A 12397-nucleotide genomic window follows, 5' to 3' on the forward strand; every position below is an offset into this window, starting at 1 on the left:
TTTGTAAACCCTCTTTTATCATTGGGCATTTCTGCCTGTCTCATCTTATAGGTGTGTGGTGGGAACCAGCTAGCCTTTTGTTTTCTGCAGATGGAAGGAATATGACACCAATGTACTTTTCTGGTATGTTACCAAAATTAACGTATTTCCTTCTCTGCCTCTTCCACAGCATTAGAAGAGTGATGGGAGTGATTTGCCTTGGTTCTTTAAATCTGTGGCAGGAAGCATCAGGGAGAAGTATATAACTGCATGTTCTGCAATGGCACAAAGCTGAGAGAAAAGCTGCAAGGGTAATGTTCTGTCCTTAATCTAATAATGTTCCTTGTTCAGTATTAGTAGAAAATGACTCTTTCTGCATTCCTTCATATTGCTCTGTAATAAACGACAGCCTAATACTGAAAATATGAAGTAATTTAGTAAGTTCAGGTTTTGTTGCAGATAATGGATAACTATGCACAGGAGTATAGTAAGTCTTGAATGACAGTTGTATTTGATTACCAAGCCTGAATGCAATGTTCCACAGCACTGCTTTGCTGTAACGCCGTGTCATGATGTAGGAAGTCTGATTGCCCTCGGATCTGCTTGAGCAGTTTTCATTCTGTGGCCTCCTGTCTCATCAAATCTGACAGACTGTGCCCCAGCAGTGCTTGGGTGGAACCTCTGGAGAAGATTTATGTGCAATAGGGAGAAGTTCTGGTGACTCAAACCCATCATCCCCGCCTAGCCCAAACTGAAACAAAGTCTCTGAGATAGTGCTAAGGGAATTAAGATTTGATGCAGTTTCCATTTTCAGCTGTGATGTACTGCTCAGACTCATGCCAAATATTGAGCCATTAAAATGTGTTCTGTGGTTTCACTTATTTTCATTTTTTTTTTTAATAAATGAAGGTTTTTTCAGGTATCCTTGCATTGTCCCTTGGCTTCATTTTAATGATCAGTGAAATGGTTTAAAATGGAGCATTGTTCCTTGGCTTCATTTTAATGATCAGTGAAATGGTTTATAATGTAGTGGAAAGATGACAAAGTACTTTGCTGCATTAAATAGAATGTATCTTTCTCTTAGAAAGTCACAATTATTAAATAATTATTTCTCAGACACTGATAGGAAGATGGATTATGTTCCCTCCTTCTCTTGTGCCCATTTTTTCCATTCAGCCTCTTACCACTGTGCTGCCTTGGCAGGGTGACTTTGAGGAAAACAGGAAGACATCTGCCAGCGTTCTAACGAAGCACTGACACTGTCCTTTAATCCTGCCCTAAGAGAAGTCATGGTATTTTGCTTTTGCTTGATAGGAGGCAGCCAAATGTTGTGACATTTTGTGATGAGCTGGGAATGAGGTTTTGTCCTTAGGCACTGAATTAGTTAACTGCTACATTTATTTTGCAGTCAATAAAGTTCAGTCAGGGTTTACTGAACATCCTGTGGGTGTGGAAGGGGTTGCACTTCAGGTAGTTTGCTCTTTCCTTTGTGGAGATTGCCAGTTTTAACACAGATTGTGTTGCACATAGATACTTTGGTTTGTTCACAATTTGCTGGTTTCAATTTTCAAGTTTTTTGGTAAGAGTTGTTTTTGGATTTTTTTTTTTTGATTCCTACATTTACACATATTTTAAGGAGGTATGAAGTTAAATGGGTTTCAAATTATATTTTTTTGATTTGTTTATTCTTTGTTTTACCTCTTTGATAGAGATCCTGGGACAGGAGGAGCTATTTCTCAATTAAAAGATAAATTGCTGGAATGCTCTATGCTAAAAAGATTGAAGCTATATAATACTACTTTGCTGGGACACCACAAGGACAAGGAACTTGCTCTTTGCTAGAGAGAAAGATTTGAGACTGGAGAGGTCATTTGGATATGCTCCTAACACCACTGTCAAGTCATAGGACTGCAGTAAAAACAGTGTTGCATCAGGATTGAGTTTTTCAAAGTGTGCTGTAAATGGTCAAAATAGGGGCTTCTCTGTGTACCAACCAGTGGATATAATTTATTTTGACTTTCAAAAGGCTTTTGTTATACACATGCATAGAAGATGGCTGAGAATTCTTCAGTAAAGTGTGAGAGGAGGGGGCCCTTTGAAAGAAGGAACAAAGGCTGAGAATAAATAGCTAATTCTCAGTGTGGAGGGAGGTTAATAGTGGGGCAGACCAGCTGAGATCTTGAAAGGAGTACTGGGAGATCAGAGAAGCTGTTTCAGAGAGTCCATCACCTACTCTTTAACATCTTATTCACCACTGAAGCTAACTTACACATCTAAGGAAACTTCTTTTGTCTTCTTAATTAGACTGGATGTCAAAAAGCAGCTGGAACTTCTGCAGCTAAACTGAGGCCAAGTAGATGAATCTTGAGGTTTCAGGGTCCTATGAAGGCAGTATAAATACAGAGCACTTGTGATGAGGGTACTTGTAAGGCAGAGCTCCCACCTTCTCTCAACGCTTGTGGAGAGGATGCAAGTTTGCAATATTTGATTCATGTTTTATAATTCTAGACAAGGCACTTAATAGGGAAGCCAGTTCAACTTTTTATTTCTCTTTGAAGAAGGAGTTTCTATAGTGTTAGGCCCAATAACATCTCTTGACAGACACCAGCTGTTATATTGTGTATTTTACTAGTTGATTTGTTTAGATCACATCAGTGCATTGAGCAGCCAGTGAGGGGACCAGTGATATGCATTCTGTGCGTGATACAGAACTCAGATGAGAATTTTGCTCTAAGGAGCTGTAAGTCAACATGAAAAAAGGATGAGCATCATCTTTTTTTTATCCACTTCTGTGTATTTCTCTAATGTGGCTTTTTTTTATACGTAATGAGGCTCATTTTTGTAGAATGCCGTGTTTGGATTATTCATGTCGTGTTTTGGGGAGAGAAGATAAGAGAGACTGGAATGAAGTAAGGAATAGAACCTGATTTACTTCAGGTCCCTTTAGATTTGAGTAATACTTAAGTCAAGTATTTGGCCCCAATTCACTTGGCAGAATGAGCTCTCTATACTGAAGCTCTGTGCTATATATACCTCAATGTCCTTATTTGCAACCAGCTATTAATGTACTACAGCTGAGTAAGTAACACACAATCAGTGATTTATCCTGCAAATAGAATCTTGTTTTTCTCCTTTGGAAAATCCATGAGCAGTAGAGTCATCTTGGCACCAAGATCTGTTGAAGTGTAACATTTGCTATTTGCAAACAAGCACCTTAAAGTCTTTTTTTCAACCATATCTGCTAGCATGACTCAGTGGCCTAAACATATTGGAAAGGGAATGCAAAAGGGGTCCATGTGGTCAAAGGAAGTCTTCTGTCTATTTTGAGACTTATATATATGTATAAAAATTTTGTATGTAGTATTCACTCAGATCTTAACTCATTGTTCTTTTACTCAGGGGAGTTGCTGAAGTTATCACATGTCTGCAAGGTGTTTGGTAATATGCTGCCTAACTTAAAACATCCTTTGGAAATGGCATATTTTTTATCTAATCTGTATATTTTTTATCAGAAACTGTACCCAGAATGCAGCAAATTAGAGATTGCCCTGATGATGTAATGGCCATTGGTTGCCTGGAGAGAAAGTGGGTTGAGGTGATAGAGCACTGCAGGTACTCCACTCTATTGCCTGCATTTCATCACAGCTTTTAATCAACTCTCGCTTCCCCCTTTTTCTCTCAGAACATCAAACTGGTTTTAGAAAAAAGTGCTAAGCCAAGAAGAGAAATCCATTCTTTGCTCTTGAAAAGGTGACAGTGAACACAGACATAATCCCCTCTGCAAGTGCAGGTAGAATTTCTCTGACATGGCCAGACTTGTCTAGAGTTAATAATATGATGGGGGTAGGTCATGGCTAAACCATGTCTGCGTCACTTCAAGGGATTAAATTGTGCCCACTGAAACAAAGTGCAGAGCTTGCCCAGAGGAGGCAGGATATGGCCCTGAGTGATGGAGGTGCTGGTATTACATATGAGAATGCCAGGCAGAAAGCCACTGGAACTTTACATGTTGATTTTTTTCCAGCTGGATTTAATGATTTAAGTCCTGTGTCTAGGACCTGCATAATGAACTCCTTTTCCTCCTTTGGGTGTTGGGTGTATAAGGTGGATATGATAGATACGAACAACACTCGCACAGAGGTAAATACAGCAGGTTTTTCTTTATTTAGGTCCATCCTTAAGCAATGGATGAAAGCATCCATAAGCATGGAGAGCAAAATTAGGATATTCAACAAATATCCTCTTTGCAATTAAGCAACAGGCTGAGTTTTAGCTTCATTGTTAAATTTCCTTATGACTGTGGCTCTGAGTCCCCTTCTGTTACTTTCCCTTGGTTCTGTTGCATATAGATACAGTGTCTTATGCTAGAATGGCTGAGAGGAGTCTGCAAAGACAGTCTGATCTGTATTATAGAGAGCTGACACACATCAGAATACTAAGTTGTGTCTTTGGTGCCAGTAATCTACACAACCCAACGGGCTGTGACTGCATTAGATTGCTATGATTTTTGACAGAAGAGACCTTGTTTGCATAAATCCCTTGAATACCGATGGGAGTGTGATTACAGCTTTAACAAAGGGAGAGGTTGAATACAAATTTGGGAGGGCCAGAAAGTGTTTAGTATCTCTTATTGTTTTCATCAGAATTCTAAATCTTATTCATGCTGGTGACTCTGATCTTTATATCAATGCACAAAAAGAGAAGAACAGAGGAGCAAAAAGACTCTTCTCTTTTGACTGAAACACTGATTTTGTTATCGTGTTACCAATGAGGGTCCATTTGGGATATTATTCAAGCACAGAGATCAGTGCTGGCCTTTTGTAAGAGCCCTTAAATGTTTGGAATACATTTGCCCTTGAGGGAGAGAACCTACTACAAAAAAGTTAGATTTCAAAAGAGGAGGTAGAGGAGGTGGGATTTTGCTTTGCACATTGATGCTTGCTGGCAGAGCAGTTCTGCCTTAAGCTTAAAGCTACCTGCATTATTTTGTAGCCTTCTGTGCTTAATAGCTGGGTTCTGTTTTTCATGTCAGGTTTTGTTCATGAAACAAATTGGCAATTAGCCACTGGCTGAGGCAACAAAGTGTATTTGTTTGGGATAAATGTGGTGATCGGGATGTGTCTTGCTATTTGGTTTCTTTTGAGATCAAAAATACCAGGCATGTGGGGTTTTTAACCAAGTAAGTTAGGCTGCTTATTATACTTAGAATGCCAATTCAGTTTTATTTTCTGTGCCTCTTCAGGGGTGGTAGGGGTGCTTTCCAGACGGAGCTGGACAAACCTGAGAAGTGGGCCCACAAGAGCCTCACGAGGTTCAACAAGACCAAGAGCCAGGTTGTTCTGGGTTGGGGCAATCTCAGCTATGAGCACAGCCTTCACAGGGGAATTGTGAGCAGCCTTCTCAGGGTGCTTTAATGGATAAAATGCTGGACATGAGCCAACACTGTGCTCACAGCCTAGAAAGGACAGGAGCTGCATCCTGGGCAGCATCAAAGGCCAGCAGGTGCTGCTCCCCCTCTGCCCTGGCATTGTGAGAACTGCATCCAGCTCTGGGGTCCTCAGCACAAGAAAGATTGGAGTGAGTCCAGAGGAGGGCTGGGTGATCAGAGTGTGGAGCACCTCTCCTGTGAAGAGACAGAGCTGGGGTTGCTCAGTCTGGAGAAGAGGTGGTTCTAAGGAAATAACACTGCGACCTTCCAGTACCTAGAGGGGGCTTTATATAAAAGAGAGAGAGCAGCTTTTTACATATGTATATAGTGAGAGGGCAAGGGGAAATGGTTTTAAACTAAAAGAGGAGAAATTTAGACTAGATGTTTTGGAGTAGTTCTTTAATGATGGTCATGAGGCACTGGCACAAGTTGCCCAAAGAACTTTTCCATGTACCATACCAGGATTTAGATGCCCTTTTCTAGTTGTGATCATCATTTACTTCAAGTTGTTTAAAAATTGTCCTGACTGGCTGGAATGTTCTGTATGCAAAAATCCTCTCCATATAGGCAATGTAATGATATACTTAATTGTAAGTACATAAACCTACTGACACAGGTTTTTCCCATGGACTTCCATAATGGACTAGGTTTATTTCTGTCTTTTTTCCCTGCTTATCTTCCTTCTCCACCTTTCCAAGCTAGAAGAGCTGCCAACAAAGGACATTTCTTCTTAAAAGAATAAGATCTGAGTAATTAAAATAACCTTTTTAAGGATTACCATGGGTCATTAAATAGCACTGTAGAGAAAACAGAAATATAAATAGCATTATTGGTTTATGCTTTTATCAATACATACTGCCTCAGAAGTGAGCATTTTACTTTAGGTCATCAGTTCTGACAATCCCAAAGAAACAGTTGTTAAACCAACGCTCCAAATCAATAATGCAGAGTTTCTAAGTATACTTATTTATTTTAGTTACTTTTTTTTTGTGCCAAGTGGATGGACTGCTATAGGTAGCAGCTCATGTACAGCAAAGGAGATACAAATATTATTGATCTTCTCCAGTTCTTCCAGTGAATGCACTGCTCTGTACCTTCATGTTTTCTCCAGCACTGTCAGTCCCATAAATGCTACCAGGGAATCACAGGCACAGAAACAAGAACACTTGCCATGCTAATTGTCAGTCTAACAGCAGGGTGCAGTTGTGTAGCAGTGTCCAGTGTTATTTTTGTCATAGCACTGACAAAGATGGATGCTTCAGCAGTGCTCCTGTGGGTTCCAGCTGATGCAGTGGTGCCTCAGTGAGTATGGCCAATGTAAAGTGTGATGCATGTGTGCAGTAGTGACAGAAGGTCATAGGAGTGGGGGGAGCTGAGGAGAAAAGCCCTGCATTTACCTATCTTGCCAGTTCCTTAGTACCAAACCCCTGTTGTCTCTAGGTGCCCTTGCAGCTGTGGAAGAAAGAAGCTGGACTGCAGTGCTGTGCCATGACCACTCTTTGTGGTTGCAAAGGTTGAATGACAGCTGTTTGACACAACAGCAGTTGCCCTCACTGGTCACGGGAAAATGACAGATTGCTGTCCAAATATTTCAGTGTATTAGTCCAAGACTACTGTAAGAGTTGTTCTGTGTGATAATTCAAATCAGAATGATCTTTAAAACTATTCTTATTCTTCTTTTTTGCTTTCCAAACAGAATGATGTTTGTAACTAAGGAAGTATTGGCGTCCTCTGTTATATTTTAAAAAAAGGAGTTAAAAATATTAGATATATTGAAGTAATTCAATATCTTGCTGCTCAGTTAGTGCCATCCTCAGATTACTTCAGAATTAAGATGATGCTGTTTTTAAATTACTTCTAACTTTACTGGAGTTTTGGAGACATTTAAGCTGAATATCAAATAAGTTCCTAATTTTGACTCCTTGCCATACAGTGACATGGCTGAAATGGAAATATCTGGGGTCCATTCTGATTCCCAGTAGACCACTTAAGCCCTAACATGCTGTCACATCTCTCACCTGTTCCATATTTTGGCTCTTTTCTTGGGCTCTCTAAGCAATTAATCAGGAAAGGAAGTCAGTGAAAACTTGCCACACTCCTTTAGCACCATATGTTGGCTTGAGTAACACTCATTTGTGAAGGGAATTCTCCCCTTCACATTTCATTTGCTTTCATAGGAATTAGAGCCATGCATAACATGTACAGCCTAAATCCTAACACAAAGGAAGAAATGGAGGTCCCATGGCCAGCATTCATTCCTCTCTCATCTTATTCCATCTTCATGGTTTGCAACATAACACCTTCCACATACCTGATTAATACTTAGATTAATAGATTTTGAAAGTTGAATGTTGCAGATTTTCAGCTCTTTATTCAACCAAAAAAACCCCAAAACCAACCAAACAAAAAACCACCAAAAACCCCAAACAAACAAAAAGCCCAACAGAACACCAAATGAAGCATCTTGAAATTCTAAAACACTGCTTTTGGTAGCCAAATGTGGCCAAATGATGGGGATCAATGTTTAGCTGGCTAGGGAAGACTGGTGTGGTCTGTAGGCAGAATGTAATCAGTGATTTATGAATTTTTCTTGTGTGCAGAGATTGGGACTGCCTGAACATATGGAGGTTAATCATGGGAGATGTTGAAATAAATAAATAAAAGATAGGGTACAATCATCACCAGTGTTTCAGGGAATGAATGGGACAAATTATGTGCTGGATTTTTTCAAATTCTAAGAGGTTGATTGTCACATTTAACGCCATGCTTGTTTCATCTTTTTACCAGGTTTTATGAAGCAATACTTTTCATAGGGAATAAGTATATAGCAAACATTCTGTAACTTGAATTTTTCTAGTTTTGATTTCAAATGTTGCTTGTATGAGCCCCTGTTGATAGGCATGAAAGCAGATATTTATTTTCCGAATGTTTGAAATCAATGGACTTGAGGAATGTGCTTCTGGCCAAAACTTGACCATCATGTCCAAGTCAAGTGTGAAGCATGGGTATGGCTTGAAAGTCAGCAGTGCAGAGAAAACATGATTGGGGGTTTGCCTTGCAGGGTCCCTGCTGCATTTGAGATAGTGTTTCACACTTAGCTGCTTTTGGTTTTCCATGTGAGTGCTTGCAGAGGGGCCCATCTTGCCAGCGTCTTGACAGGGCTTTGGCCTGGTCCCTCTAAGGGTTGAAGGTATGTGTCTGGGCCAATTCCCATTAGCTGATGGGAAAAAAGACGTGCTGGCTGTGGGTCTCAGCCCTCATAATTCAGGTTCTGAGTGCCTGTCTGAACTCAGTAGTTACCTTCCCAGTTCTGGTTCTCTGGGATTAGAATCTTCCCATGGAAGCAGTCATCTGTTTTGGCTTGCACTCAACTTGCACTGAATTGCATGAGACCAGCAGGGAGAGTGGGAGAGCTGTGAAAACCTGCTTACAGAGGAGGTAATATTTCCTTCCTCCTCTCCTTGTGGAATGTCTTCTCTTTGCAAGCATCTTGAGAAGCTTTGGGAACGACCTTGCAAATGTTGGCTTTGTCTTCTATGTTTAGGAGCAGGAAAAAGGAGGGGAAGGAAGCTGTCCTTTGCTAAGACTGTTGGAGGGGAACCACAGCATATAAATAATGAAGCACTGGGCACTTATGTGTGGTGTGACATAAACACCTTTCTCTGCCTATCTTGCAGGTGAACAGCATTGTGGATTTTTGTTTTACTCCTGAGGAAAAACAGGGGAAAAGATCTGTAGAGGTGCCAATACTATAGTAGTATAGCCTTCAGTCCTTGCAGCTAATAGTTACGACTACAGACACTTCAGGTTACAAAAAGGCTGTGTCATTTCTTGCTGGCATGTGGCACAGCTATCATTTCTTTGCTTGGGCAGGGCTGTCTCATCAATCAGTGCTTGTGCTGCTTGTCCAGGCTGGGGAAAACATACTGTAATAATGACAATAATAATAGCAATCAAAATAATAGGGCTGCTAGAAGAGCATGATGGTCTCTCCCGCTGAGAATACATTGTAAACATATTGAGAAATGGAAATGTACTTCAGTCCATTTAGTGCTCTGTTTCCTTGAATACATTTTGATGATATAGGATTGCCATGTCTTGTGTGGGCGGAGAGTTGCTTCATGCTTTGTTCTATTTATGTGTGCTGTAATTATGAAGTGGGAATGGAATTTCAAGTTGTCTCTCACCTGGGGTATGAATCTTCTACTCAGTGCAGCTGAGTGCACACATGCTTGTACTCAAGGCACCAACAAATAACTACATTAAAAGAGTGTTAAGGCTGTGAAATAAGTGTGGAGAGTAAGAGATAAGGAGTGAATCTCCAGCCCAGTGATGTGGAGTTTAAAGGAAAATCAGGCTACTGAACCACACTCGTCTGCTATTCAGCAGAAGTTTAATATTTGGGGGTATGTGTCTGTAGTTATTTCATTACTTGAATGGATTTTCCCTGGTATTTAAAGTCCTGTGTCTCTTGGTACTGGTGGGCTCATGGGTCTCTGGAAATTCTGTGCTTTCTTATTCTTTGAAATATCAGAAAACAAATACTCTTATGAAATGACAAGGGTGTGTGAGCAGTGGCTTGTTAAGAAACAAACTTGTTAAACAAGCAGTTTGCTTGTTAAGAAACAAGCAAAAATTTATCCATATAAGCTTGTACTTGATATGTATTTACATTGTATATTTATATACAGCTAATCAATTTATGTAATTGGCAATTTTCAACCATATATTTGTATGTAAAGAAATAAATGCTCTTTACTGACTCCAGTTTAGTTTTTTTCAATAGATTGTATTGTGAAAGGAATCTGAATATGAAGAACTAGGCCTTCAAAAAAACTACTTGAAAATGTGGTGATTTTTATCCAAGAAATTTAAATTTAAAGTAACCTTTTAAGTACCTTTCCAGTTAATGCAGTTGTCAGAATTCTGCCTGGAGTTGTTGCTGTTCATCACATGTGTGGTATTGTGTGGACAACTCCAATGGTGTTTGGAAGATCCTGTTTTAAGAAAATTAAATGAAGTATCTGCCTTCTCATGAGGCTACTAGTGCAAATTGCTGTATTTGTATCATATGGAAGTCTTCCAAGTCCAGTTCTACAAATGGAAAAATAGTAAAGCATTGTAAATTAGACATGTTTTAACAAACGCTTTTGGGTTTACACAATTAATTTTGAGGCTTGGCAGGGCTTTTCTTTGCATTTTGGATGCTTATCCTTTTCATGTATTTTGCCTGCTTGAGAGCACAGTTGTTCCTAGAAGTGAATGGAATTCAAACAAGAACAAATGCAGTAAGATTTTTCTAGTTAATTTTCCTAATTCTTCTACTAGATAAAGTGTATCAAAATTCAGGATATTTGTTCATAATATATTTAAGTTATCTGAGCCTCAAATACCTTGGTATTTCATAATGAAGTACAATTTTTTTAATTAGTTTTTTTCATCTTGTCTTTTTGATCTCTAAGAATATGAATTTTGCTTTCCTTTTGTAATTATTTCCTTTTTTGTGTGTGTCTGAACTCTTATCTCTTCCATAGATCTGAAGCACTTAATAGCTGGTGCCTGTAAAAGATTTGGAATAAGTGCTGCTAGATCCAGCAGAAAATATGCTTTTGCTGTAAAGACCAATCAGTTTTATGACCAATTTGTCAGCTGTTGAAAATGTGATGCTGTGGTTTGCAGAGTAAATTTAAATAAGACTATACATTAAATTCTCCTATATTGCTTCTGAATTAGTCAGAATTCTCAGATTCTAGGGGCAGAAGCAAGAACTGTAGGGAGACATTCTTGGTTAAGCCTCTCCCATTCACAAAGAAAAGCTGTTCCATACAGAAGTTGTACTTATTACTAAAGTCTGAACTTTATTAGACTAACTTTTGCCTGAAATAAAAAAAAAAAAAGTTCTCTCCTTTACACAGCATGCTCCTGTCTCCATCTTAATTGATGCCAACTGATTTGATTAATTTTGTTTCTTTGGGGTCCAGTGTCACGTTCAATCCCTTCAAAACAGAGAGATTTCCTCTGATCAAATGTGCTGTGTTCTACCATTTGTATCTTTGGCCACACTCAGCTTCTCTGCTGATTTGGAACTTAAACCAGAGATATAATTAACCACTAATGGGGTATGACTAAGTGTTGTGTGCCTTACCCCAATAATAATGCATGAGTAAGCATTGTGTGTTTGTTAGTGTTGATCTAATTAAAAATTTGATATTGGTCACTGGAGTATTTGATGAATATTGTACTGTTTGGGATGGAAATTTAAGGAGACTGATGTTCTCAAAGCTGATTGTGAAAGGTTGTATGAAAGTAAGGACATTTGCTTCTGTACTTGTGCCATTTATATAAGGCGAATAAATTCCTGAATGCTAAAGGGAATGCATAGATCAATCCCACTTTCTGGCCATTGATTCAAAACTCTGATTACCATTTAATATTTTTCTGCCAGCATTAAGATTACAAAATAAAATAAACCAAACAACTGTTCAAGCCGGAGTTAGAACCTGAAATGGAAAGAGCAGGGGAGGTGTTCTGTTGTGCAAAAGCTCAGACTAGAACATTAGAGGGGCTCCTCTGGTCTTCAATACAGATTTGAAGTTAGAAGTCAGATTCATGCTGTTCTGAGACTGAATTGCAGCCTACATACAAATGTTTCTGATTGTGGTGGAGGTACCAGTAACTGAATTCATGCTGTGGAGCACGATGCAGAGAAGTCAGAACTTTGGTTTTGACATATGTAGAGTATGATGCTGGTTGTTTTTCTGCCTCCCACTGCCCTGATGGTACTACACTTTTGTACTTTGCAGGGTTTGGAACAATAACAGTTTTCATATGTGATATTTTTGTTGGTGGTGTTTTCCCTCTACTGTGCCTTTGCTTCATTGGTGTTTGTATTTCCTGAAGGAGTTTAGTGACAGCTCCAGGAAGGAGACTTCTCAGCAAGAACACTTGACTTTGACATGGTACAGTGTCCCTGTTTAACTGGTTCCTGTG

At 39.3% G+C, this 12397-nt stretch overlaps 1 protein-coding gene across 50 annotated transcripts in view; it reads left to right on the plus strand.

The window, feature by feature from the left end:
* The window catches only part of ZPLD1 (zona pellucida like domain containing 1), a 98607-nt gene that overhangs the window by 40578 nt on the left and 45632 nt on the right, over nucleotides 1-12397 (plus strand). For 18 of the 50 annotated variants that reach the window (XR_015285056.1, XR_015285055.1, XM_086883193.1 and 15 more), the window contains exon 2: nucleotides 170-290. The exons of the other annotated variants lie outside the window; for them this stretch is intronic. The gene's annotated coding sequence lies outside the window, so the exon portion shown is untranslated. The remainder of the gene's footprint in view (nucleotides 1-169; nucleotides 291-12397) is intronic. 50 annotated transcript variants of the gene reach the window in all.

This window comes from Cyanistes caeruleus, chromosome 3, assembly GCF_971803275.1.
Source record: "Cyanistes caeruleus chromosome 3, bCyaCae1.hap1.1, whole genome shotgun sequence".
In the NCBI taxonomy this organism is placed as follows: Eukaryota; Metazoa; Chordata; class Aves; order Passeriformes; family Paridae; genus Cyanistes; species Cyanistes caeruleus.